At 33.4% G+C, this 27,223-nt stretch overlaps 1 protein-coding gene across 2 annotated transcripts in view; it reads right to left on the bottom strand.

Moving 5' to 3' along the window:
* The window catches only part of MDFIC (MyoD family inhibitor domain containing), a 120,022-nt gene that overhangs the window by 56,892 nt on the left and 35,907 nt on the right, over positions 1-27,223 (bottom strand). The window lies entirely within an intron of this gene.

Here is a 27,223-nt window from a genome sequence, read left to right as displayed (position 1 = left end):
ATGTGATAATTGAATCTGGAGTGAGAGAACTCTAGTTTAAATCCTGCTTATTATTTACTGTGTTATGTTATATAAGTATATACAAATATAATATATATAACAAATATTATACATTATGTTTTAATGTATAAAATATTAACCTTCAATTTTCTCATCTGTAAACTAAGGGCATCCTATGACTAAGTCATCTATAAGGTCCCTTCTAGTTATGACTATATGATCCTAGGATTTCCCTGGAATGTATAAATTATATCATGTTCTTTAAAATTTGGACAGTTGATAATTCTCAGGACTACAGGCTTTATTAGATCAGGGATCATACTTTATATAAGTTTTATATCTTCCTTTCTACCTAGCACATTTTTCTTGGTAGATGCTAAAAATGTTTGTTAAACTGAAAATATAGAAATTATTTTCAAATGGTATACTATGAAGTACCATAACAGTAATTCAGAACAAAATTAATAAAGTAATAGTAATTGGTTTAGAATGGCCAGGTCTTAATACCTCTAGAGCAGTGATGATGAAACTTTTAGAGACTGGGTGCCCAAACTGCAATCCTCATAATGAATGTGAGCCCCAATTCCCACCTTATTCCAGCTAGGGGAGGAAGGAAAAGCCCCTGTTGAGTTGCTGGGCAGAGAGATGGGTGATGTGAGAAATGTCCTCAGGTGCTCTTGGAGAGGGGGAAGGGAGCAGCCTACTCTGGCACACATGCGATAGGTTCACCAACACAGCTCTAGAGCATTTGTGATTTCATTGATATAAATATTCTTGTCACTAATGCAGATTACAGTCTGGCAGTAAGCCAAAGGATAAGTAGTTGGGTTTTTTTAAAACCCTTACCTTCCATCTTGGAATAAATACTGTGTATTGGCTCCAAGACAGAAGAGTGGTAAGGGCTAGGCAATGGGGGTTAAATGACTTGTCCAGGGTCACATAGCTGGGAAGTGTTTGAGGCCAGATTTGAACCGAGGACCTCCCATCTCTAGGCCTGACTCTCAACCCACTAAGCCACCCAGCTGCCCAGGGTAAGTAGTTTTAAGAGTTTACTATAGTCAAAAATTAATCACCTTGCAACCAACTTGGCAATGAACTTTGCTGAACTTGTCAAGGTTGAATATTAGAAAATAAATGTGTACTTTTAACACTAGATCAACACTTTAAGGTTTTCCAGGTTGGTAAAATCTGCCAGAGCTTACAATATAGATGAAATAGTCTTTGAGAAACCAGAGTGACCTTTGAGAACACAATAAGGCAAAAAAATATGACCTTAGTGAGTGGTGGCCTGAGGAATAATTCTATAAAATCAAGCTTCAGTTATTGTATACATACTAAGTGATCCAAGAATATAAATGCTTTACTACACAAAAAAAAATTTACTTGTAAAGTGTAAATTTCAAGGGAATTTATGCTTCACATTTTTTTCACTTTTCAAATAAAAGATGATTCCCAGTTGTTTTTTTCAGATCATTTTCTTAGCACCAAACAACCATCAATTGTAAAGCAAGGAATTTAATTACCAAAAAACTTGCTACTCACTTTAGCAATTCTATACAGAATTAGTAGTATAAACGTATTACAACTCTTTATTTTTGTCCTGATATATCATGCTTTTTAAAAAATTACTTGTTCTTCTGACAATTATACATGCCCTCTCAAAGCCATGAAGCACAATCAAGGCTTCTTTGGAAGGAGATATGTTTCCTATGAGTATGCAGTCCTTTGATTTGGTGATTAATTTGCTGCTCACATAACCTCTTGTATCAACTAGAATGACAAGCTTCTAATGATTACTACTGAACTTAAAACTAGGAATGCATATGTATTGGAAAAAAATGCTAGAGATAGTTAAACCCAATCTAGTACCCTTCTCATTTGATCTCAAAGCAAGTAGAATATTTTGGTCCCAGTTTTTACCAGTAAGAACACTTCATATAATTTGAAGAGAAATGTATTAAGAATGTTCATTGTCCACTTCCAAGAAGATGGCCAAGTTCTTAAAATTTTCTTGACATATGCTACAGGCAAAATTAAATAAGAATTCCTAAGTAGCAGATAAACAATCTCAATCAATAAAAACAAGAATACTACAAGATAATTATTTACCTAAAAATCAAGTTCCTAAAATAGACAGATCTGACCTTTCCCCAATCACCTAAACTAGATTAATTTGTCAACTCACCATAATATAATTCCCTAAACCATAGTTATATATCTTCAAAACCACCTAAAATACCTTTCATCATACTTATATTTCAAAATCATCTAAAATGCCTTAAGGAATATTTATAACTTTAAAATAGCTTATGTTTCTATTGCTGAGTCTTAGAATGGGCAACCTCAAAAAAAAAATGACCCTGTCTTAATTCTTTCTTTTTTTACATTCAATTTAGTATGATTTTGTTGCAGTTTTTATTATTAATGCCTTATCCCTAAGTACTAAAAATGCTTCATTCTAGCATTTTAACATTAAAAACACAACTTTTTGGTTGAATGATTTTGCCAGAGTCACACAAGGCATGTGGGTCAAATCAAAAGTAGATAAACCCCCAAATGTGTTAGCTATCTCCATTTAAATTTACTTTATTGATAATTTTTCACAGGGGAGAATTGAATCTCATGGTTAAATTGCACTTGAAACGAATTAGGAAACATATGACTGCTTTCTAGCAAAAAAGAAAAAAGTACCTGACAGAAAATTAAGCCACAATCATTTGGTCTAAAATGGGAATTTTTTACTATGTTGTATAAAGGTTGTGTATGGCTTTAAAAGGAAAAAAAGAAGTAATATGGGAAATGACACGATGCTTCTTAAAACACAAGTGATGCCTAGGGACCCTCACTCTCCCTTTAATGATCCACTGCTCTCATTCAGCTGTCTTTCTTTTTTCAAATCTTTACATATGTGACAGCTCTCAAAAGTAGACCATAGACCATCTGGCATTTTCAGAGGTGTAACTTGTGCAAATTCAGCTCTACTGGGAGCACAATGCTATCTTCTGCCTGCGTTATAAAAGGTACAATAGAATGTAGAACTTATGAGTTGTTTTGAATTATTCATTTTTTTTGCCTGTATATTCAAGAAATTTTACAAACTCTGCATTTTGTACTACATAATCACATGCGTTAAAGGTACAAAGAAACTTTTTGACACCTCTTTTCTACAGAAAGCTGGCATTTTGTTTGATATGTGAACATTCAGCATCTGTTATATCATTCTAAACAGACCGTATGCTTCTACAAAAGACCCCATTTTAAACTCTCTCTGTATGAGCAAAAAAATGTATTCTTGATATTCAGTAACGAATGCAATACACATCAAAATTTCAAATACCAGTTATATGAACATTCAGCATCTTCAAACCTGGATAGCATTGGTCACCCGCTTACCATATGCTTAAAGATTTTTTTTAATCACTCCTTACACTACACACAGACTGATTGTAATTTTAATAACCACAATGAATACTTACAAATGTCTTAGGAAATACTGTGCTTTCTAAGTTCAAATGTTTTCAATCTAGGGAGAAACCAATAGATTTAGGTCTAGTGATTTTCAATAAGAATGATAAATATTGGAGTAATGATTCAATAGCATGAAACTCTTTTGATAAAAAAAAGAGGAGATATTGTAGCTAGTAATAACTATACATGAATCTGCTGCTTCTGAAATAGCAATAAAAAAGCAATATATTGCTATTGCATATAATCTATTAACATGTTCCAGTGATGTTCAGTCACTGGTCTCTTTACAAAAGTAGGACTTAATAAAATTATAAAAATTTCCCAGGCTTTTTAGCCAATTTCCATGGTTATTTAATTGTGCACATATGCACTGTCATAAAATTAAATGGTTATAGATTTAAAATTTCCATAAAGAAGATAGGTGCACACTGAAAATTATAAAAGAAAAATGGAAACTAAAGGCTTTAAATTAACCAATTAACAAGTATTTATTAAGTACATACTAGGTACTCGGCATTGTGCTTTTACACTCAATCTGACTAAAGGTCACAGGAAGTAAATTCTATCAAATGGGAAAAGTTGTTCCAATATATGACAATATGATGTATTTTTCTGCTTAGTAGAAGGCTATATAATTTAGTGTATTTGGGCTACTGCAAACCAAGTAGCACCTAACTCTATAAATGTGATTAGTTTAAGCTGCCTTCCTTCAAGTAAATCTTTCTTTTTGACTAGACCACCATTTCTCAAGAACAAGTTTAACAGTTTATGCTGTTGTTATTCAGTTGTTTCATTTGTGCCCAATTATTTGTGACCCCATTTAGGATTTTCTTGGTAAAAATACTAGAGTGGTTTGCCATTTCCTTCCCTCACTCATTTTACATATGATGAAACTGAGGCTAACAGTGTTACACAGCTATCTGAGGTCACATTTGAACTTGGGTCTTCTGATTTCAGGTCTAGCATTCTAACCACTGTGCCACCAACTTGCCATGGCAATTTATCAAGGATGGATTAGCCAATCAATTTTATGTAATGGTTCAGGTAAGAACTCTCATCATGTTCTATTTAGTTCTAGCTTGGAACCTCCAAACCACTACCCACTCACTGGATACCCCGAATTTCATCTCAACCAAAGGGTGAAAAAGAAATCATTGGAAAATCTGATAAATCAGAGCAATTGCAATTTTATAAAACCCTTCCTTTTCTTGTGGGAGTGAATAAATTATAGTGAAGAAGTTCCTCTTTTAAAAACTGTTATTACATTAATTTATTGATATACATTGATTACATTTTAATCACCACCTCTATACCATGAGATACTTTGTATCATAGAAAATATCCCAACTTACCACCAGCTCAGACATTTCTTTCAAATCACTTTGCTTCTTTTCCTTATTTCTGGGCTCTACCATGTCTGAGAGATAAGGGTACCACCCAATTATATGCTAGCCAATATTGTTCATTCTTCAAGGGGCTTTTAAAATCATCTTTTCCTTGGGGGCCTGTCTTTTCTTTGTGTTTCCTAGCCTTGTTGTGCCATCTATTTCCTTAGTTCCTCTACATTTTGGACATTTTCCTTATGCATTTGTATTTCTAACCATTTTTACCATTCTTTATTGTTCTTTTTTTAAGACAATATATCATTGCACTATCTCTTGAAATGAAATCCATCCTATATATTTTAAAACAAGTTAATCTTTTGAGCACATAAAAGGTGAAAGAAGGAATGCACTTATATTTTTAAAAAATACTAAACAAAATAATCAAAAAATTACTAAATTTTTCATACCTTTTGACACAAAGCTCTACTACTAGGCCTATATACCAAAAATATTATCAACAGAAAAAAAAGAGATAAGTACAAAAATATTCATGGGAACAACATTATTTGAGTTTTTTTTTTTTAATTTATAAACAAAATTGGCACCCAATAATTGGGAAATGGATTAAATAAATTATGATGAAAATATAATGGAATATTACTGGCCTCTAAGGAATTAAGAATATGAAAAATTCAGAGAAACATGGAAAGACTTGTATGAACTAATATAGAAGGAAGATGATAAGCCAAATGAACACTACACGTAACAAATACAACAACCAAATATGGTCATAAAAGAGACAGAAACTGGACCTGTGATTTTACTGGGATTTTGAAATCCCTGGTGAGAAGGAAATTCCTTCCAATAATATAGGCTGGTGCCTTCCTTTCACTTTAAAGGTTGAGAGATCTACAGAGAGCATTAAGAGATTAAATGGCTTGCCTACAGTAAAAAATGCCAGGTAAGAGTCAGTAATAGAACTTGAATCCAGGTCTTCTTAATTTTAAAATTATGGCCAAATGCCAAAGTCAGAATTAACATCATCATTTCTAAGTTAAAGAATACACTCAGTTTTGTGCAAGTTGATATTTTAACAATTGGCTTTTGGGGTAGGAGGGGTGGGGAATATACATAACACATACATCTAATATGCAATTAGAACATTTTCTCAATCACTTTCTTAAGTCTAGACCATTGAACAAAAAATAAAGCCCTGATAAATACTATTTGCAAATTTCTGAGATATAAATGTTCACATTGAAAATGTAACACATTGATTCAAGCTGGCTTCAGCACAAACTTGGAAACACCTCTTTTCGCTAATGAATGATAAACCATTTTATTTTGATAAAATTCCTTTTATCAAGAAGGGTCTGCTGTATGAAAATAAAATCTTTGAAATTTTAAAAGAAAATATAAAGTTAGAGAAAGAAGGGTGGAAACCATATAAATTGATGCAATTTTAAAGGTTTTCAAAATTGTTTTGAAAACTCATCCCATATCTACAAATCTTCAAGAAAGAATTAAAGGTATATGGAATACAGAAAATAAAAACTTGTTTTTTTTTTAAAAATGCTAACAGAAAACATTTTAAAAAGAAGATCTTTTAAAAAATCACTAAAGACTTTTTGTTGTTAAAACTTATTTATAGTAAATACTGTATATATAAAATTTTTTCAAGCCAGAATCACTTTTTTAAGTCAACAATATTTATTAAATTCCTATTATGTAGAAGGCACTGGGCATTTAAAGCATTAAAAGAGGCAAAAAACAAAAACAAAAACAGAACAACAAAAATTCCCCCATAAACCTTGAGGCCTCACTTCCACAAATACATAAACTACCAATGGATACATTTTAAGGAACACTTGTGAAATCAAGTCCCTCATTTTTCATAAATAAGTAATTCAAAGAATCCAGGTCCTCTGATTTTGATCTCATGTTTATTGCTATCACTGGAAGAAGAGCACTAATTGGAAGCAGTAGAAATATAATATAAGGATACTACAGTGCTCCCAACACAGTGTTCTCTAAAATTGAATGAGAAGTCATCTTCCAATTCCTTAATGATGTCTCCTATTTTATCATACAGTCTTCTGACTACTGTTAAAATATAAAAGTAAATTGTATGCAACTTTTTCTAGGAAATATATCTCCGTGTAATAAAAACCCCATTTTAAGGGGGGAAAAGTAATTATAACTTGGTAGATTAAAAAAAATTTACATGAAGAAAAAAACCTTTACAAGTTTTTTTTATATCCTTTCCAGGATTAACATCTTAAAAGTTTGAGAAAAGAAACAATGCATGACAAAAACCTTAGGCATCTTCTTAGACACATTTAAAGTATTTTTTAATCCTCAAACTCTACTGAAAGATTTGACCTTATTTTAAGTCAACTAAAGTTTCTCAATTCAAACTATCTCATTTGGATTATATAAGCACACATATATTTAACCAGAAACATTTGGGTTTAAGTTAGGTCTCATTCCAAAAATGGATTGTTTTTCCTTATAAATTACTGCATCACCTATTTTTAAAATGACAAATTTGAAATGACTGGAAATGCATCTCATACATAACAAATTCCTTTTAAGTAGAAGGCCCACTCTTGTCTTTGTAATATTTTGGAGGCTATAGTTGGACATGAAAAGGCCAAATGTTTAGACCACAAAACCCTTTAGGAAAAGATGTACTCAGTGCTTGTGCAAGCTTCTCTTTCCTCCTTTTTAAACATGAAAACCTTCACTGGACTCCATGAAAATCTTCAAAACACATCAATAGGTACTTCTGCATAACTATCCACAATATTAACATTCATATTACAAGATGTACCTCTCTAAAGTGGCTTTTGTCAGCAATTATTTTTGAATATTTTGTAGGAAATAAATAGCATATACTGTATCTTCTGTAGCACAGAAAGCATATATTAACTAAATAACAGGGTACCATCAAGGCACAATCAATCTTTTAAAATCAATTTTTCATACTGAATTTTTTATGCTGTGCCGACTTTATAAGGAAAACCAAGGATCAACAAACACCAACAATTTCTTTAGAAATGCCTCTGTATTTTATAAGTGGCATCTTCAGTACAAATACATACCCTTTTAGTGCTACCGAAAAAATGAAATGAATATTTCTAAAATTTTGTTAATTTTCAAGCAAAAGTTTGAAAGGCCCACTGTGATGTTTCAACGAATAAATGTTTTCAGCAGAATGTCAAAAATACATCTAAAGCAAATAAACGCTTTAGCTCATATATACACACATATAAGCATCTCAACTACCAGATCAGAAAAAAAGCACCCCACCTCCCTTTCCATTCATGTTATACATATAGATTTATAGAAAAAGATAGGGAGAAGAAAAATCATCCATTTAAAAAGTTATTCCTGAAAACAGCAATGCTATTTTTATTACTATAACTAGAACATTTCAGGCATAATCTATTCTATGAGCTATTTCAGTAACATTTTGGTTAAGTAACACCCAAGAAACTGAACCAATGAGCAAAAAAATGTTGCAGTGAAGAATTGGTGGGAAATCAAGGAAACCTACAAGTGAAAGATATAAGAATCTTTTCTCAAAAAACTTCCAAAAATGTAGCTTTGAAACACTGTGATGTAATTATGCTGACACAAGAAGTCCAGTGGCATAAAGCAAGTGTGGGGTAAAGAGACCTGCCTGCCTTTATGTTTCCGTACGGAAAGTATAGTCTTTGTTATTACAATCTGAGGACCCTGGCTTCTTAGATGTTTCTTGCACAAGATAGTTCATCTCCCAATTACAGGCATTTTTCACTAGTCATCCACCATCCCTGAAATACTCTCTGTCCTCCTCTCAGCCTCTTTTCTTCCTTCAAGTCCTAGCTAAAATCTCACCTTCTAGAGGAAGCTTTTTCAGTCTCCTAAAAGGGACAGCTAGATGACACAATGAATAGAACTCTCCACCCAGAATTTTTAAGCTCTTAATTCAAACCCAGCCTCACATACTTATCAATTGGGTGACCAAAGTGGTTTTCCTTAAGCACCAGTATATATGTAGCACCTTTACTCAATAGAGTTCAATGGCTTCTTGTTGCCTCAAGGATAAAGTACAAACTTTTTGTTGGGTATTTAAAGCCCTTTATAACCTGAGACCAATGTACTTTTACTATCTATTACTTCACCTTTCTTGTACTCTATAATCCAAACTAGCCTTCTTGCTAATCATCACGTATGACATCCCATCTTTACCTCCATGTTTTTATACTGACTGGCCCTATTCCTAGAAAGCATTTTCTTCTCTCACATCAATGAATCCCCTTTTCATTTCATGATTAAGATTAAACCAGACAGTGTTTGTATTAAAAGCTGGGTGCAGGGGTTGGGGGGGGGGGACACCTTGATGGCTCAGGTTTTGAGAGCCAAACCTAGAAACAAAAGATCCTGGGTTCAAATCTAGTTCAGATACTTCCTAGCTGTGTGATTGTGGGCAAGTCACTTACCCCTCATTGCTTAGCCCTTCAATCTTGGAACCAATATGCAGTATTTGATTCTAAAATATAAGGTAAGATTTTCTTTAAAAATAAAAAATAAGAAAGCAATACAGTACCTGATATATAGTAGGAATTATATTATATTTGTTGAGGGGGACTTTGTTATCATTTATTTTTATTTATAATATAATATGTAATATAATAATAAAAGACATATGATATGCTCCAAATATATAATAAATTACAAAATATGTTTATTCAAGAGAAACAAACATTATCTATGTCCAAAAATCTATGCCTCATTCTCTTGTTTCCCTCGTTCCACTCTTCCCCCCTCCCCAAGAAGGTAAATAATATAGGTTGTACATATATCATTATGTAATATATATTTCCCTCTTTGTCATATTGTGAAGCAACACACATATTGCTTACTCCAGAGAAAAAAATTCATAGATGAAATAAAGGATGGTATGTTTCAATCTGTATTCAGACTCTTCCTTTTATGGTGATGGATACCTTTGTCATCATGAGTCCTCTGGAGTTGCCCTGGATCCTTGCCTTCTTGACAACAGTTAGGTAATTCACAGCTGATAATAATACATTACTGTTGTTACTGTGTACCAAGTTCTCCTAATCTTGCTCACTTCGCTCTAACCCACCTCATATAAGTCTTCCCAGGTGTTTTTGTGATCATCATAATTATCATCTATTATGACACGATAGTATTGCATTACACTTATATACCACAACTTATTCCCTTATATTAAGCAGGGAATGAACACTTACATTGTGTAACATACTAGGTTTCATTAATTCAACTGCCTGAAAACATACAAAATAGTTTCAAAGCCATGGTATTAAAACTTCATGGAGGGGGCAGCTGGGTAGCTCAGTGGATTGAGAGCTAGCCCTAGAGATGGGAGGTCCTAGGTTCAAATCTGGCCTCAGACACTTCCCAGCTGTGTGACCCTGGGAAAGTCACTTGACCCCCATTGCCTAGCCCTTACCACTCTTCTGCCTTGGAGCCAATACACATTATTGACCCTGAGACAGAAGGTAAGGGTTATTAAAAAAAAAAAAACAAAAAAAACTTCATGGAATTCCATTCTGGATTTTGCCTACTGTACCTACAATTAGAATTTTTTTAAATATTGATATGATTTTTAAAATGTATAAATTTTTCTTTCTACTTTAATATTCTATGACTGTTATATTCTGGAAATTAATTTGTATACATACATGCATCTCCCTCCTAATGACCAAAAAAGAGTTTTACTCAATTTTGAAGAATACATGGTCATTCAAAAATGTCATCAAATTTCAGATATCTATTAATAATCCAGATCCCAAATTAGATATGATTTGAAATAAGTGGAGTCAACAAAACAATGAATCCATTATAAACTCCTAATGGGAATTCATGCTTTAAACTTTGCTGTAAAGACTCAAAAATGCAAAGAGAATGTCAGCAAAAAAGAGTTTCTTGTCAGGCAAGTATTTGTTAATTCTGGTTAATGAAAATCAGAGCTAATAATATCAAGTATTGTCTCTGCTTCTAAATGATACTCTGAACCTAGAAAAGATGGTTAGATATAGTAACCCTTTAATAAATTTCTAATTGAACCCAGAGCAGGAACCATTCTGACCCTTTGCAACTTAGTATAGTCAACAAAAACCAGGTTATTTTCATTTAGACTCTTAGCACATTTGTTTTTTGCTCAGATATGATTTTATTGTGTAGGGAGCGCTTCGCTGAGGAAAATCTCTCCATCAGAGCATATCAGCACCACTTGTTCTATACATTATAGTCTCAAAACAGTGGGTTCTTAACCTGGACACCTATGAAGTTGGAGGATAAAATTCAGGAGGTCCTTGAACATAGAAGGAAAAGGAAATGTACATCTTTATTTTCCCTAATCTTGAATTGAAATTTAGCATTTACTTAGATTGCAAATTTAAAGGAAGAAAAATATTATTCTGAGAAAGGGTGCCTAGATGTGCCTCAGAGGGTCATGAAACACAAAATTAGGCACTCCTGTAAGAGTTGCTTGGGCCACTGAGAGAGTGAAGTGCCATTCTTATCTGAGTAAGATAGCTCTCTCCATCCATGATACCAAATTGCCACATTTATCCTATCAACAACTAATAAATAAATAAATAAAAGCACCAAAAAAAAACCCCACTATAGTAACATTTAGATGGTCTGATATTTGGGGAATTTAAATAATTGAAAACACAATACTCAGTTTATTTGTTCTCAACCTTGATAAGTTACCATTAACTGTTGGAGCAATGCATTTTTCTGATATAGTCATCTAAATCTAATTTCCCTATTACTATTTTAAGAATGGATCTCTTTATCTAGTCCAGTCTAGAAATGCCTTAACATGGTTCATTTAGGCAGCCTATATCGTCTGGATTTTGAGAGGGGTTTGGGGGAGAAGGTCACCATATGGATAGGATTTATGTAGACACCCAATGGGCTCAGAACTCCTAAACTCAAATTATTCAATAGCTTTAGCCTTTCTAGCAACAAGGACTACAAGCTGCTACCAACTAGACCCAGCTAGTTGTCAGATTTTAAAACATATTCCTTCACTTGTTTAAAACAGTAGACTATCAAAGCACTAAAAATCCCACAATTTGCTAACCAAAATAAATGGAATAGATGGAGGAGGGGTTAATACAAATTTGCTGCCATAAGGGATAAGCCAATAAGACTCATCTGAGCCTAGGAGGGCATTTTAGCCACCACAAGAGACAATGACTTAACAAAGAGAGGAAGGAAATACATAGCATTGGAGGAAATTGGCACCAAACTATACTAAAATGACTAAATTGTGGGCTTTTCATATTTCATTACTTTTTAAAAGATGAAATGCAGAATTTTAGAATCTACACTTTCCAAAGTTTTATTTCTTAAGAACATAAAGTTGCAAACTACATAAAGAGAATTGGACTTTTGTTTTCACTATATAACTTAAAATTCTCATAAAATTATCTGCATCAGATTTAGAACTTTATAGTTAATGTTTGACAAAACACTTCATTGTAAAACCTGTGACTCCTTCCTATGCCATTAGAGCTAAATTATCTACCTTTCAAATCTGCTTTCTTATGGTATCAAGACTCAATCTGAAAACCATTTTATTCCAAAAGTTTTTCTTTAGAGTATTTCAAACAGGCAGCCCTAATCTTGCTCCAGTATTTCACACTCTACCATGCACATTGAAGAGTTTTCTATTCACATCTTAGACAAGTTGTACACAGGGTGTCCCAGGTCTTAGCACAATTTTAAGCTTTAATAACTTAGTACTAAGACTTTTGGGATACCCTTAATATGCCAGGTGAGGGAGGCCTGAGAAAACTGACTCCAAAGTCCAGAAGACCTGGATTTACATCCCACATTTAACACATACTGGACTTTCAACCCAAAGAAATCACTTACCAACTCTCTAATGCAGAATTCTTAACTTTCTTTTGTGCTATGAACTCCTTAGACAATTCTGTGAAACCAATAGTTCCCCTGCTCAGAATCATGTTTTAAATTGTATGAGATAAAATATAAAGGATTACAAAAGATATCCATTACACTAAACTACAGTTTTCAAAATGTTAAAATATATAAGTTCAGAGACCTAAGGTTAAGAACTACCCACTGCTCTGTGAAAGAGAATTTTATTCCCTTTGTCTATTTTTAAGTTAATCAATCAAGAACTTAAAATACCCTGACTTAACACTTAGTAAGTCACTAACAAATAAAGTTTACACAAATTGAAAGGCTGTGATTGATTCCTGAGATGTGACGAGGAGAGCTGATAGGTGGAGAAAACTGTTTATGAAGGGGAGCCTGAGAAAAAGTTGGGTCTTTATTCTAGCTCTTCATTCTTGATGGCTCTTAGGCTTGGGAACATGAGCTCTGGTGGGATTCTTGGCAGTCTTGGCCTCTTGTGCACTAAAGGTTCTCAGTGGTTTTCAGCATCTTTTGGCTTTGGGGATTTCAGCTTCCTGATCCAGACTTTGAATTCTGGTGAAGATTCAACTTTCTGCATTGGAAACTCAGGCTGAGGAGGGATTGTTACTCAGGTGAAACTCTTGCCTTATTGGCATGAGACACTGCCCTTTTCAACTCAGCCTCTTTGGTGTTGGTTTTTTGTTGTTGGAATTCCTGACTGGAGACACTCTCATGGACTGGTGAGATTTGCATTCACAGTCTGGAGGCACTAGGATTGGGACTTAGGGTATTTATAGCTAGGCAATATTTTCTACCTCCTTCCTATATTTCCCACTTTAATATCTCTACCTTGCTATAAATAAAGCTACTAAAGAGTCTACTGACTCATAGTTTAACTTTGATTTTTATAAATGACAACCACAACCACCTTTTTTTTTAACTCATAAATTTAGTCAAACCATTTTTAACCATTATAGCTCAAAGAGCCTCTCATGGACCTAAGCTTAAGAGTCTCTCACTGTTCTAAATTGTATAAAAGGTTCCAAATCTGTAAAAGCTGTCTGGAAACCTTGTACACAACAGTGGACAATGCTTGCAACCTAAATTCAAGAAGACCTGAGTTCAAATCTAGCCTGAGCAAGGCACTTAATCGCTATGTGTCTCAGTTTATTTAATTGTAAAATGGGAATTAAATAATAGCACCTACCTACTAGAGTTGCCATAAGGATCAAATGAGATATGTATAAAACATAGCATAGTCACTTAATAAATGTGTATTCCATTCCATTAGTAGAGGAAGCTCCTAACTAATGAAATCACATATCAGGTCAAAAAGTATAGACCATCTTATCTTCCCAACATAGGTAGCTTGTCAAAGACTCAAAAAGAGTCTCCTCCCAGTTCTGTCCACCTTATGCATACATATGCTAGTAAAGAACCTTGTACATTACTATGTACCCAGTGATCACTCAATAAAAAGTTCAGTAAAGAATTGTTACCTTTAAGCTGTCATGTGAAATCAGTGTATAACAATTTCTTTACATAATTCAAAGCACAGTTCATTAGTTGATGTCAGAAAACATAACCTACATCATCCCAAGTTTGGGGAGTAGCTGCATAAGTAAAAAGTAGGGACTTGGGGGTTCTAAAAAGGGGCAAATAAAAATTCTCCAGGTCTCAAGAAAGGAATGAAAGGTTCAATCATGCACAAACTAATGTTTCACAAATGCACATGCTATATGCAGTAAAATAAATTCTAAAATGCACTAGAAATATTTTTCTCCTAACCTAGAATATGCAGTGCCAAAAATATAGCATATCTGAATTTTATTTTTTAGTAATATATGCAAATCTAGAATATAGAGCATAATACCTAAGCTAAACTGGTATCTTTCTCACAGCACTGAAAAGAGTCCTAAAATGCCAAATAGATCATGTAGAATTTCATTTGCTAAATGAATGTTTGCAAAGTAAACTTAGTTTGGCTAATTTTCCTGAGGGATTATTTATGCCTTTAAAAACATTTTTGAGGAGGATTCCACCAGCTTCACTAGATTGCCAAAGGGCAATTCAAGATACAAAAGATTAAGAACTCCAGTTTTAAAGGTGGGAAGGAAGGAAATTTTCAATCAAGTTTTATTCTGATGTCTCTTATGGAATAGAAGTGACTCTACAATCTCAGTTCTATGTCAATGGAGCACAAATTCTGGTAAATCCTACCAAGCTAAAAAACCATCTGCTATGGCTATGGACACATGCTGTCTCATCTAAAGATCATCATAGCCAAATGTAGAGAGGTATATCACCTGACTGACCATGAGTGATAAATTACTTGACCACAACATCTCTAAAAAACTGTCTACTAATTTGTAGAGAAGATAATTTCCTCAGTAGGGGAGTACTCATAAAGTACCACAAAGAAAAGGTGAAAGGCAGTCAGAAAACTGGAACAACCAGCCTTTTATGCAAGAAAAATAACCTACAGACTGAGTTGTTGTCAAAGGTTCTTCCAACATTCTGGGGGATGATAACACTTTAAATTTAATTACAAGTCTAATCCACATGCAGAACTGTAAGAAGTCATTAGGTTAGCAACCAGTGTAAAGGAGTACTCTCATGAAACAAAATTTGACCCCTACTAATGCCAACTTTGAAGGAAAGGAGAATTAAAAGGAAATGAATATAGAATCTCTGGCTGTTTCAGTGAAGCAAAGTTGTTAGATTTTCAAGGTTTAACATAGCATTTATTCCATCAATTCTGATCAACAATAAAGTATCCCACCCAAAAGTACAAATAATTCAATTCTCCAGGTAAAAGAACTTAAAGCACATAATGAAGATGTCCAGTTTTAAAACAATCAGAATTCATCATCAGTCACTAGATTGTAAGTTCCTTTTAGGCAAGGTATGTCTTTTTCATAATTGTGTCTTCAGGGCTTAGATCTGGCACTTAATAAATGTGTATAATATTGAATAGCATAATATTATATATTTTATATATATATATGTATTATGTACTATAGTGTTGTATTGTATATTATATTGTAAATAAGTTACCTACCCAATCATTACATATCAGACTAAATAATTTTAATTTTTTAGTATCCAATTTCTAATTTTAGCTTTGTTGTTTTTTTTTTTTTGGTATACATATTTTTTTCTGTTTCAGAACAATTTTGGTAAAACAACTAAAATTGAAAACCAAAGTACATTTCAGAATCTTTCATCTTTTCATGTCATGCTATCAAATTCATCTACAATTACTTTGCATGCCAACAAATAAAAAAGAGGTAAAGATCATATGTATATGATTGAAGTTCATAAACAGTTCAAATGTTTAAAATGAAATAACAGAAAGACTTGAATTGTTAATTAGAATGATTACTCAAAGATTGAGTCAGAATACTTGATATTTCAAATTTATATTTAATTGTGTATTTTTCATTCTATCTCCCACTAAATACTTACTCCATGATTCCAAGAAGGAGAGCTAACACCCATTAGAAAAATTATATAATATGGTTTCTATAACTGTTACTGGCAGTACCTTTTTGGTCATTTTGTTCCTTTCCCATACAAGCCATTATTATCCTAATAAATTATTCACTTAAAAGGCCTCTCTCCATATAAGTGACCAGAGATTAGGTTCAATTCTTATCAAAATATTGGGATATTACAAATAAAAGTGTCTTTAGAATGTTACATAAAAGGAAGTACAACTATTTGAGTTTAATGCAATTCTAAATTCCAGAATCTTGTGAAATCTATTTACTGTAACTATATCCTTTAATTACTCACAAAGAAACAAAACACATCCATTTCTCTGTAATGTACAACTATGCAAACAGCTTTTGTGTTTGACAGAATAAAATTAATAATGTTATGTGATTTATGTGGAATAAATTGGTGGGAGGAAACAAGGTCATCTGTAAAATGTGAGCGCACTTATTAGAATGGTAAGACCACTATTACTTGGTTTTATATTTATCTTCATAATACAGAAATATCTTAATTCCCTGAAGTATCAGACTCCCATGGGACTGGAAGGCTGGGTGGGGCAGGGGGAGAAGGTGAGGAAGGAGAGTCTTTATCCATTAAAAATTATCACAGATTTCTCTAGAATTTAGACCATTTAAGAGAGCACAGTGATCAAGAACCAGTTTTACCAGAAACCTGGATTGTTAGATAAAAGTAAATTTAGCAATGAAAAAACCAGCCACAGAGCTTGTCTCTCTGTAGCCTACCAAATTTATTTTAATTAACAGATTACAACCAAATTCAGGGGTCTGCTGTGCTAAAGTCAGCTTGAACTGGCTAGAGCTGATTGTGAAATTTTCAGTATCAACATATACATCTTGGAAATAAGCAAACCAAACAAATCAGGACCTGATTTATTATTTGGTTAAATACCTATACCTAAGAAAGTGATAGGAAAAATGTTAAAGATTCAGATCATACATAAATGCATGTTGTGCATTCTTCTCCCTCCCTTCCCACAAGGTGATTTCCTTGTTAAAACATTTTACTACCATATCACTGCCCAAAACCCATACTATTATTCCACTAATGAAAAATTTTCATTTATTATTCTCTTAAAATTGCAGTATTTAGAACTAAAGGGACTCTCAAATTATCTAGTGCTACTCCTATATTGTTTTCCTTTTTTTTTAATTACATGTAGAAACAATTTTTGACAATTGTTTTCTGATATTTGGTGATTCAGATTCTCTCTCTCTCTCCCTCCCCCCCCAGGTGGTGAATGGTCTTTTAAAGGTTATACAAATATTTTCATGCAATACATATTTCCATATTCTCCATGCCATGACAGAAGACCCATATCACAGATCCTGCAAACAATATGTCAAGGAAATAAAGTGAAAGATGGAATGCTTTGATCTGCAATCAGATTCTAACAATTCCTTCTGTTTTTGCTTTGGCTAGCATTTTTTTATCATGAATCTCTTGGAGTTTTTTCATTATGTTTGTTTTGTTTTTTTCTTATTTTGCTGATAATAGTTTAGTCCTTCACAGTTGATCATTGTTCAATATTTCTGTTACCATATGTACTTTCTCCTGGTTCTGCTCACTTCCCTTTGCTTAGGTTCATATAAGTCTTTCTAGGTTTTTCTGAGCTCATCCTGTTTGTCATTTCTTATGGCACAATAGGACTCCATTACAACTATATGCCACAAATTGTTCAGCCATTCCCCTATTGATGAACATCCCTTTAGTTTCCAGTTGCTTGCCACTACACAGAGGAATGTTAAAAATATTTTTGAGCAAGTAGGTCCTTTTCTGTTATCTCTAATCTTCTTGGGATACAGACCTAGTATAGTGGTGCTGTTTCTGCCCATTGGGCATAGGTCCAGATTTCTTGTTCACAGCACCAACAGTGCATTAGTGTTCCAATTTTCCCACATGCTCTCCAACATTTATCATTTTCCTTTTTGGTCATATTAGCCAATCTGATATGATTGGTATCTGGTATGAGGTGGTATCTCAGGTATTTGCATTTCTCTAATGAATAGTGAAAATTAGAACATTTTTTCATGACTATAGTTTTTATTTCTCCCTTTGAGAATTGCTGTTCATATACCTTGATCACTCATCATTTGCAGAATGCTTTTTAATCTCATAAATTTAAGTGAGTTCTCTACATATTTGAGAAATAAGGTCTTTGTCAGAGACATTTGCTATAATTTTTCCCCCAGTTTGTTGTTTCCTTTCTTCTCTTGGTTGCATTGGTTTTATTTGTGGCTACCTACCTCTTTATTTTTAAAGTAAATAAAGTTAGGCCCACACTGGTTAAATTAATTGCCTAAGGTCATACTGGAAGCAAATCCTGCAGAACTAAAATTTGAACCCAAAGTCATAATTTGTTGGCTCAGTTAAGAATTCTGGAATTGCCTGCTCTGGAAATAATAGAAGGGGGAAATGGTGAAATATCCCTCTCAAATGACTTAATCTTTTTTTTACAAAAGAGAATCAAAAGTAAATTAAATGTATTTTCTTCTTTAACCCAGTGCCCCAGTTACTACATAAATTCTGTCACTGGATGCTGTCCATAGATATCCTGAACAGGAGGGCAACGCCTCTGGAAAATGGAACTAATTGCTAAGTAAATCTAGCTTTTGACTGTCATGTCATGTTTTGTTTATTCTCCAAAAACAGCATACTTCCTTTTTTAAATCTCAGAAATGTGGAAGTCAGACTAACTGGCTTATCATGAGTGGGCACCTCCTAATTTTTAGGAAGTATCTGTATCTTTCCAGCCATCAGTGATCTTGCCAATCCGTCACTAGTATCCACATATAATCATTAACAGCTCATGAGATTTCAACAGTCAGTTCCCACAGCACTCTAAGGGGCAGGTTTCATCAGACCCAGTAGATTGGAAAGTCTACAGTTCAAAGCAACCCTTGTGAGAATTTATAAGAATTAATTAAATTCTCTGTGCAGTGAAACTTCTTTATGGCATTTTCCAAGGGACTAAGTTTTAATGTTGTAGGCAAAAATCCATAGAGGGTCACGAAGATATCAAATTGGTCTTTACAGCAATACACAGTATTTATATATCTATCCAAGTTTGTTTTTTCAAAGAATGAAGTAAAATCAACACTCTCAATCAGTAAAGGAAAAAAATGAAAATGTCCAAATGGCTTAACCACATCCCCTCCCCTCCAATCCAGGAAATACTATTCTAGGCTTACAAACTGTACACTATTTTTTAATTCATTGTAATTTTGTGTCTCAAATGCTAAAAATATTTTCTACAATCTATCATTATTACCAAACAAGCTGAAATTCACTGCTGCAATTTCTGACTTTGGGGACTTAGCTATATAATTTTATATTTAATACCTAAGTGGTAATGATTGTGAGTAGGAGGCTTTGTTGTTTTCTTTTTTCCCATTTTTGAGAAAGAAACAAGATTTAACAAAATGAAAAAATTGCACGTCACTTTTTGCATATGATTAAATTCTATGGCTTTTACCATTAATTTACTTGCACTTTAGAATGCCACATATATCACAAAAAAATAAAGGTGAGTAGATTACTTCTTTCCAGTATATGACAGTGGCATGGCTAAGAATTAGGAATTTGTAAGACTTGAGTTCAAATCCTAACCTTAGAGACTTACTAGCTATGTCTCTTAACCAATCTGCCTCAATTTCCTTCTCTGTAAAATGGGAATAATAATTATACAACTACCTCCCAAGGTTTCTATGAGGCTAAAATAATATAATAATTTTCAAAGCTCTCTGTAACCCTTAAAGCACTATAAATGACAATAATAATAATAGGGTACAATATTGTGACTTCTAGCTGGATAAGGAAGCCTGAAGAAGGTGTTTGTTTGGGGTTCATTTGGTTCTGGGCCAGTATAAGATCATTCCTTGACACACAAAGTTTCAAATAATCATGAGATCATAGTAGTTGACTATTCCATTTTTAGCAAAGGTGTTTTCTTCTAATAAACTCTAAGAATATCAACAACATTATAAAGACAAGCAACTTTTAAAAATGTAAGAATTCTGATCAATAGAATGAACAGTCACAAATCCAATAAGCCAATGATGAAGCATTACCTATCTCATGTGAAAGAGATCGTGATGGACTCAAGATGTAGAATGATACAACAAATTTTTTAAAACATGGTCAAAGTGGGAATTTGACTTGCTTACTATGTTGAAGGCATCTGGGTATCACAGTAGATAGAGCATTGGACATGCAGTCAGGAAGACATGGATTCAAATCCAGCCTCAAACATCAATTGCATGACTTTGGGCGAGTCACTTAATCTTCTTCTGCCTTAGTTTCAATATCTATATTCCCAGACTTTGTTATGAGAGTAAAAAGGGATAATATTTATAGAGTGATTTGCAAACCTTATGTAATATCAGTTGTTATGATGATGATGATGATAATGTTATGAGTTTTTATTTTATTTTTTTCCAATGGGGGGAGAAAATAAACACTTATCAATAGAAAAATATTTGAAATAATAATAATAAAGTCTCTAAGAGGGAAGAGATGAGAACAACAGTTTATGTTCATGCCCAAGGAAATCTTAAGAGGATAATAATAAATTGTCCCTTTGAGTATAATGCATGAGAAATTCAATCTTGTATGTTATTACATTATGTTCTCTAATCCTAACTTCATGCACATATATTGACTAGATTATTAAGGTATAAGCAGCCCTTTAGCAGAAATGTAATTTGAGAAAAATTAGGGCCAAGAAATGGGTAGAAAAATTTGAAATGCAATACTTTTCAAAATCCAATTCATCTTAGGTTCATCCCTCTGTTTACCATTAGAATTTTTTTCAAACCCTCCTTTCTATCAATGTTATTCCCACATTTTACCACTTAGAACAGCCATATGTGTTGAATGCCATTAAAAAGCAGCCAAATTCGAAGAGCATCTGACCAGTACTTTTCTCTGGAACCATAAAGATTTCTTAGAGGGGGGTAGTTTTATGACTTGCCTTCAAAACATTTTGCCATCTTACCCCAATTCCTACATTTCCCACCTACCGGGAATATATTTCATTTTAACTTCTTCACTATACATGTATGCAGGCTAATTTGTCAGTGCTTTGTGAAAGAATCACCATCAGTCCATTTCTGGGTAGCTAAATAACAAAGACCATCTTCAGCATTTTAATACATTTTCAAATTGTTGTTCAGAATGTTCTGGCATAGGAAGATAATTAGTCTGTGTTTATTGGACACCAACAATGTGTTAGATGTTATACAGAACAGATGTTTTCCCAATAAGCTTAGAAATGTTTGCTCCTTTCCCCCATTTAAGTAACTTTTACTAAATTAGCAAAGTCTGAACTTTTATAGAGCAGAAATGGTTGAAAACTGCCCCTAATAAATCTTCGCAGTCTCTTACTATATTTCCATTGAATTGAAAGAAATGGCTGATATTGCACAGTTTCAAAATACAGTATTCTCTCAAGTAGATGCTTTATCAGCAATTTATTTTAACTCTCACATCTCCTCATAGAAATTTGAAACTAATTATGCATTGTCCCAACTGCCTAGATACCAATGAGATACCATATAGAGGCATTGTAACAATTCAGAATTTTGATACTGTTATATTTCTTCATGTTATTCTTAGATAAATTACATCTCTATTACATAAGACTTGTTTTATACTAATAAATAATTTAAATTGGAGTAGTTGCCAAAAGTCTTTATAATATATTCTATATCTGTATATGTATTTCTATGTTGGGATGCATATATATGTATTTATTTGTGATTACACACACCCAACTAATGTACATTTTATTGGCATACTATAATAATAAAGTATTGAAGAATACTAAATGGAAGAATTATGCTCAAAATTATAGATTTGAACAGCAGAATTAGAGAGGAAACATAAATTTTAAATACCTTCGAAAATAGAAAAGAGGCCCTTTATCCTTTAAAATAAATCCCATATTTATGAAGCCCACTGCTTCCAGCTCAGTGCAGGTTCTAACTTAAGATTATTAAGTTTTCCCTGTTTCTGGCACTATGCTAAGCACAGGGGCTCCAAGTACAAAAATGATACAGGTTTGAGAAGCTTACCTACTATCAGGAAAGAGAATGTATACTGTGTGTATACATACACACACAGAGACACACATACACACACACACATATATAGTTATATGGCATAAATATATATATATAAATATAAACAAATTAATTGCAATGAAATTATATAAGTGTACTTAACTATATTTCCATAGCATACAGTATAATAAGCTTATATAACCATATACAAATTAAACACATTATAATTTTAGGGACTGGAGGGAAGCCCTAACAGAAGGAGGGGAATCAAGAAAATTCTCATATAGTAGGTGGTATTTGAACTGAGCTTAAGATAAGGCAAATGATGATTGATGCCACCATACATTTCTTTAATTCATTATAGTTTTCTAATTAATTTCACAAACATTCTCTCATGCACAGCATTCAAACAAAATACAATCAATAACAATATTATTCCTTTTTTCTTTAAATGTCAAAGAACTCCAAAACTAAAGCAAAGTGAGGACATCAAAGTCACACCAAGTGAACAGTGCCTAGCACAGTGCCCTGTATTTGGCAGGCATTCAATTATAAATGTGTTAAATGAATCGAATGAAATGAATGAATGAATAACCTAGCAAAGCAAGGCAGTAAAGCCATGGAGCCAATAACTATTCCATCAAAAAATTACATTTTAATAACCAGTTTATATGAATCATTTATAATAATAATCATAATAGTTGACATTTATATAGCGCTTTACCAACCACTTCAAGTACACTATTGAATAAGTCATATTCTATAAGTTTCAGCTACTTTTCATACTCTTATATTTGATCCATTACATTTTTTTCTGGAATTTAACTGATCTATCTAGCATGGGGCTTGAATGAGGAAGGAAGGAAAGGAGGAATGAAGGAATGAATGAAGAAAGGAACAAAGAAGGAAGGTCATTAAAAGCTAACCCATCTACTCATTCTCCATCTCTTATCTCCTTTTAGAGCTGTCGACACTGTCCCCTCACCAATCCTATCTGATGACAAATATATTCAGGTATCTCCTCTCTAAAATATATCTTCACTTGACCATATCCTTAAGATATCATCTTTCCTCTCCCTTCACTGTTGAATTTAAGAAAAAGTAGTCAAGTTCTCAGCCCTATATTTCACCACGTACTCATCAATGTTTTCAATTGTTACTTTTATCTCATTTGATCTTCACAATAACCATGTGATGTAGGTCCTGTTATTCTCATTTTATAAAGGAAACGGAAAGAGCCTTGTGACATTACATAGAGTCACACAATAAATATCCGAAATGGGATCTGAACTCAGGTTGTCCTCTGATTCTCAATTCAGCATTCCTCCCAGTTTACTGTGCTCTCTGCTGTTCAATGCATAAGCTCAAGCTGCTGCAAGAGGAAATATCATGACCTTCTCTAGCCCTGGTATACAGTAATATCAATTTTCTTACAGAGGCTATCAGGGAAGTAACAGTGAAACCCAAAGCAGGCATTTTCCACTGAGAATGTAGAGTATAGATCTAACTTTACTATTCAACAAATTTTCCTCACTGTAAAGTGGAAAAAGAAACTGTCTCACTTACAGAAAATAAAATGAGATAATGGCTGGAAAAACACTTTGTAAGCGATACACTAGACAAATGTTACAATTCTATCATTAATAAATTGTTCTTTGGCAACTGATAGACTTCATCTGAAAAAAAAAAAGCTGTCTTTCTACTTACCAGAAGCAAAGAAAAAAAAACCAGCACTGCATGATTTTGGAATTCACTATTTCTAATAAATCCAAGACTAAATTCAACTAGAAGGCCAAATGTGGTGAAGATCATAGAAATGCTGTTATTTTACTTCCTGTGTTGTCGACTCATGGAAAGGGACTGATCAGGGAAAAAAGAAAAAACTTAGATGTTCTAAAGCTTTTTGTGGTGGCAAAGAACTGGACACTGAAGGGATGTTCATCAGTTGGGAAATGGCTAAACAAGTCCTATATGATTGTGATGGAATACTACTGCACTGTAAGAAATGATGAGCGGGTTATTTTTTTAAATAATATGGAAAGACCTACATGAAATTATGAAGTAAAACAAGCAGAACAAAAAGAACATCATATATAGCAACAAAAATATTGTTTGAAGAATTATTTGTATGTTATGTTCACCTCCAGAGAAAGAACAGATAAACAGATACAAGTGAGACAAGCTTTATATATGCATATATCTTTTTTCTAAAATGTTGCCTTCTCTAGTGCAAGGAGGGAAAGAAGGAAGAGAGAGAATTCGTTGGGAATTTTAATGAAATGAACAAATAAATATAATTTAAATTTTAAAAGAAAAGAAAGGGACTGAACCTGTTATTTTAAGTGATAAAGAGAATTTTTCTGGTGAGAAAACTAAGGCAGGTCTCTCTGAAACTTAGTGGCACAGAGCTTCCTGGGGAAAGGATAAAATTCCTCAACCTTAACTAGCATTATATATCAGAAGTAGGACTGAACTCTCTGACCTTCTAACTCTAATACTTGCTTTTTATCCATCATTACCACATGCCTCTGTTTACTACATTTCTGTCAAAATCCAACAGATATTTCTGACACTTACTATTTGGTGCCAAGACTTTAGTCATGAATTCCTTCCAAAGAGTAGACAATTAACTGCAGCCATATCTGGTGCTAGATAATCAGGAGGGTTTGTAACAGGGGCTTTCTTCACATTGCAAAGTGGTCTCAAAAAAGCTTAGCCTTTTAAGACAATCATTCTTAACTTCTTCTTTGTCATGGCCTCTTTTGGCAGCTTGGTAAACTCTAACAAACTATTCTCAGAATTATATTTTAAAATACATAAAGTAACAAAGGAAGAAAAGTATATTGAAATAGCTTATTAATAAAATACATATTTTTTAAAAAACCAAACCCAGGGCCCCAGTTTAAGAACTCTTGCTTTAAGGAAAGAAACAATACCATTCTAGACCCTGTGACCCCAAATCTAGGAGGCATTTTGGATTTCTCACTCTCTCTCACCACTCCTACCCTGTCTGAGCTTTTTTTTTTCCTTTGCAATTTCTCTCCAATATTCCTCCTTCTCTTCTCTGACACTGCCACCACTCAGGTGCAAACCCCTGACCTCCTGATGCCTTGATTATTGCAATAGGCTGCAGGTGGGTCTGTCTGCCTTAAGTGTCTGCCCACTCCAAAACAACCTCCATTCAGCCACTAAAGTGATTTTTTCCTAAAACATATGTCCAGCTGTGTCAGTCACCATGCCTCTAATACCCCCCATTCAATAAACACCAGTGGCTTCCTATTGTCTCCAGGGATAAATACCAAATGCTCTGCTATAACCTAACCTCTTTTATAACCTAATCCTGATCTACCTTTCTAGTCTTCTTCTACCCTATTCCCCAAACATATATTTTTTGATCCAGTAACACTGGCCTCCTGGCTATTGCATGAACAAGACATTCCATCTTTAGGCTCCAGGCATTTTCTCTGACTGTTCCCTATACTTGGAACACTCTCCCTCTTCCACTCCAACAATGGAACTCCCTGACTTCCTTGAAGTTCCAACTAAAATCCTGCCTCCTGTAGGAAGCCTTCCTCTATCTCTCTTAATTCCAGTGCTTTCTCTCCTTTATTCCATATTTTTCCTGTTTATAGTTTGATTTGTTTGCAAGTTGTCTCCCCCTTTAGAATGTAAACTCCTTTAGGGCAGGAACTATGTTCTGCCACTTCTTGTATTGGCAGGGCTTAGTATATAGTGTCTTGAATATAGTAGATGCTTTCATATTTTTTTGAAAATTGATTTTTACTCTTTCTCATTCATTATGCCATTTTGTTGGAGGGAAGTTATTATGATAGTAATATATCTTTGTAAAAAATGTATTGAAGAATCATCCCTTAGGAATATTATATGCATTGCTTATTTACTTTTTTAACCTAAAAAGTACACTATTTACTTCAAAAATTACTTAATTTTTCACCAATTTTATTTAAATGATATATATGAGAATATTTTATATGTAAAATTTTAAATAAAATTTTTAATGTATAAAAAATACAATTTTAATCAAAATATAGGTAAAGAGGAAAGAGTGCAGCTCTAGCAATCAAAGAACCTGGTTTAAGTTAAAATTTTACCTTTACCACCTATGCTGCCTCAAGAAACTCACTGACTTTCTTTGGGGCTCAGTTTATTCATCTGTAAAATGAGGTGTTTGGACTAGCACTGACCTCTTCACTCCCATAATTTATGGTCTCATGTCCCTATAAAAAGTTAAAGCTAAAAAATTTAGTCAAACCAGAAATGTTCTAAATACAAAAATTTTAATAGCCCATTTGTAGTCTTGATCTCATTGAAGTAGAAAAGAATGGCTAACATTTCTGAATTCTAGGGTTCAAGTCCTACCTGACATGCGCTGGCCATGATCCTACCCAACTTACCTGGAACATTTATAGTGTTCCCAGGACTTCTCCAGAAGTTTACATTGTAGACTGAATGCCAATACGCATTGGTACCAGGAGTGTCCTCATCAGAAATCCCCTACTCCAATAAAATCAATAGTCCAAATTCTGTTCCATCCCCACAATACAGAACCATCTCTTAATATATAAAAGTATTTAATTAGAAAATAAAATATTTGGTGTAGAAAAATGGTGATAGCAATATGACCAGTGAACTCTTGGAAGCTAAGAAGAGGACAAGAAGTACTCAATAGTACTTTGTTTCTAAAGGTATCCATTATGGTTGTTCTCTAGGATGCTTAAAGGGATGTGAGAAAAACTGTAAAAAATGCAGCTTTTAATCCCCAAAGGAGGACCCCTACATAGATGTTACATTATAAAAGGGAGAATATTAAAGATGGAGAATGATGGACAGCAACGAATGCTTGAAAGCACAGACTTCATTTAATCTTATTATGATTGCATTGGTATTAATCAATTA

The sequence above is a fragment of the Monodelphis domestica genome, chromosome 5, assembly GCF_027887165.1.
Source record: "Monodelphis domestica isolate mMonDom1 chromosome 5, mMonDom1.pri, whole genome shotgun sequence".
Taxonomy (NCBI): Eukaryota; Metazoa; Chordata; class Mammalia; order Didelphimorphia; family Didelphidae; genus Monodelphis; species Monodelphis domestica.
Note: the sequence above shows the minus strand (reverse complement) of the source record. Positions and strands in the feature narration are given on the sequence as shown.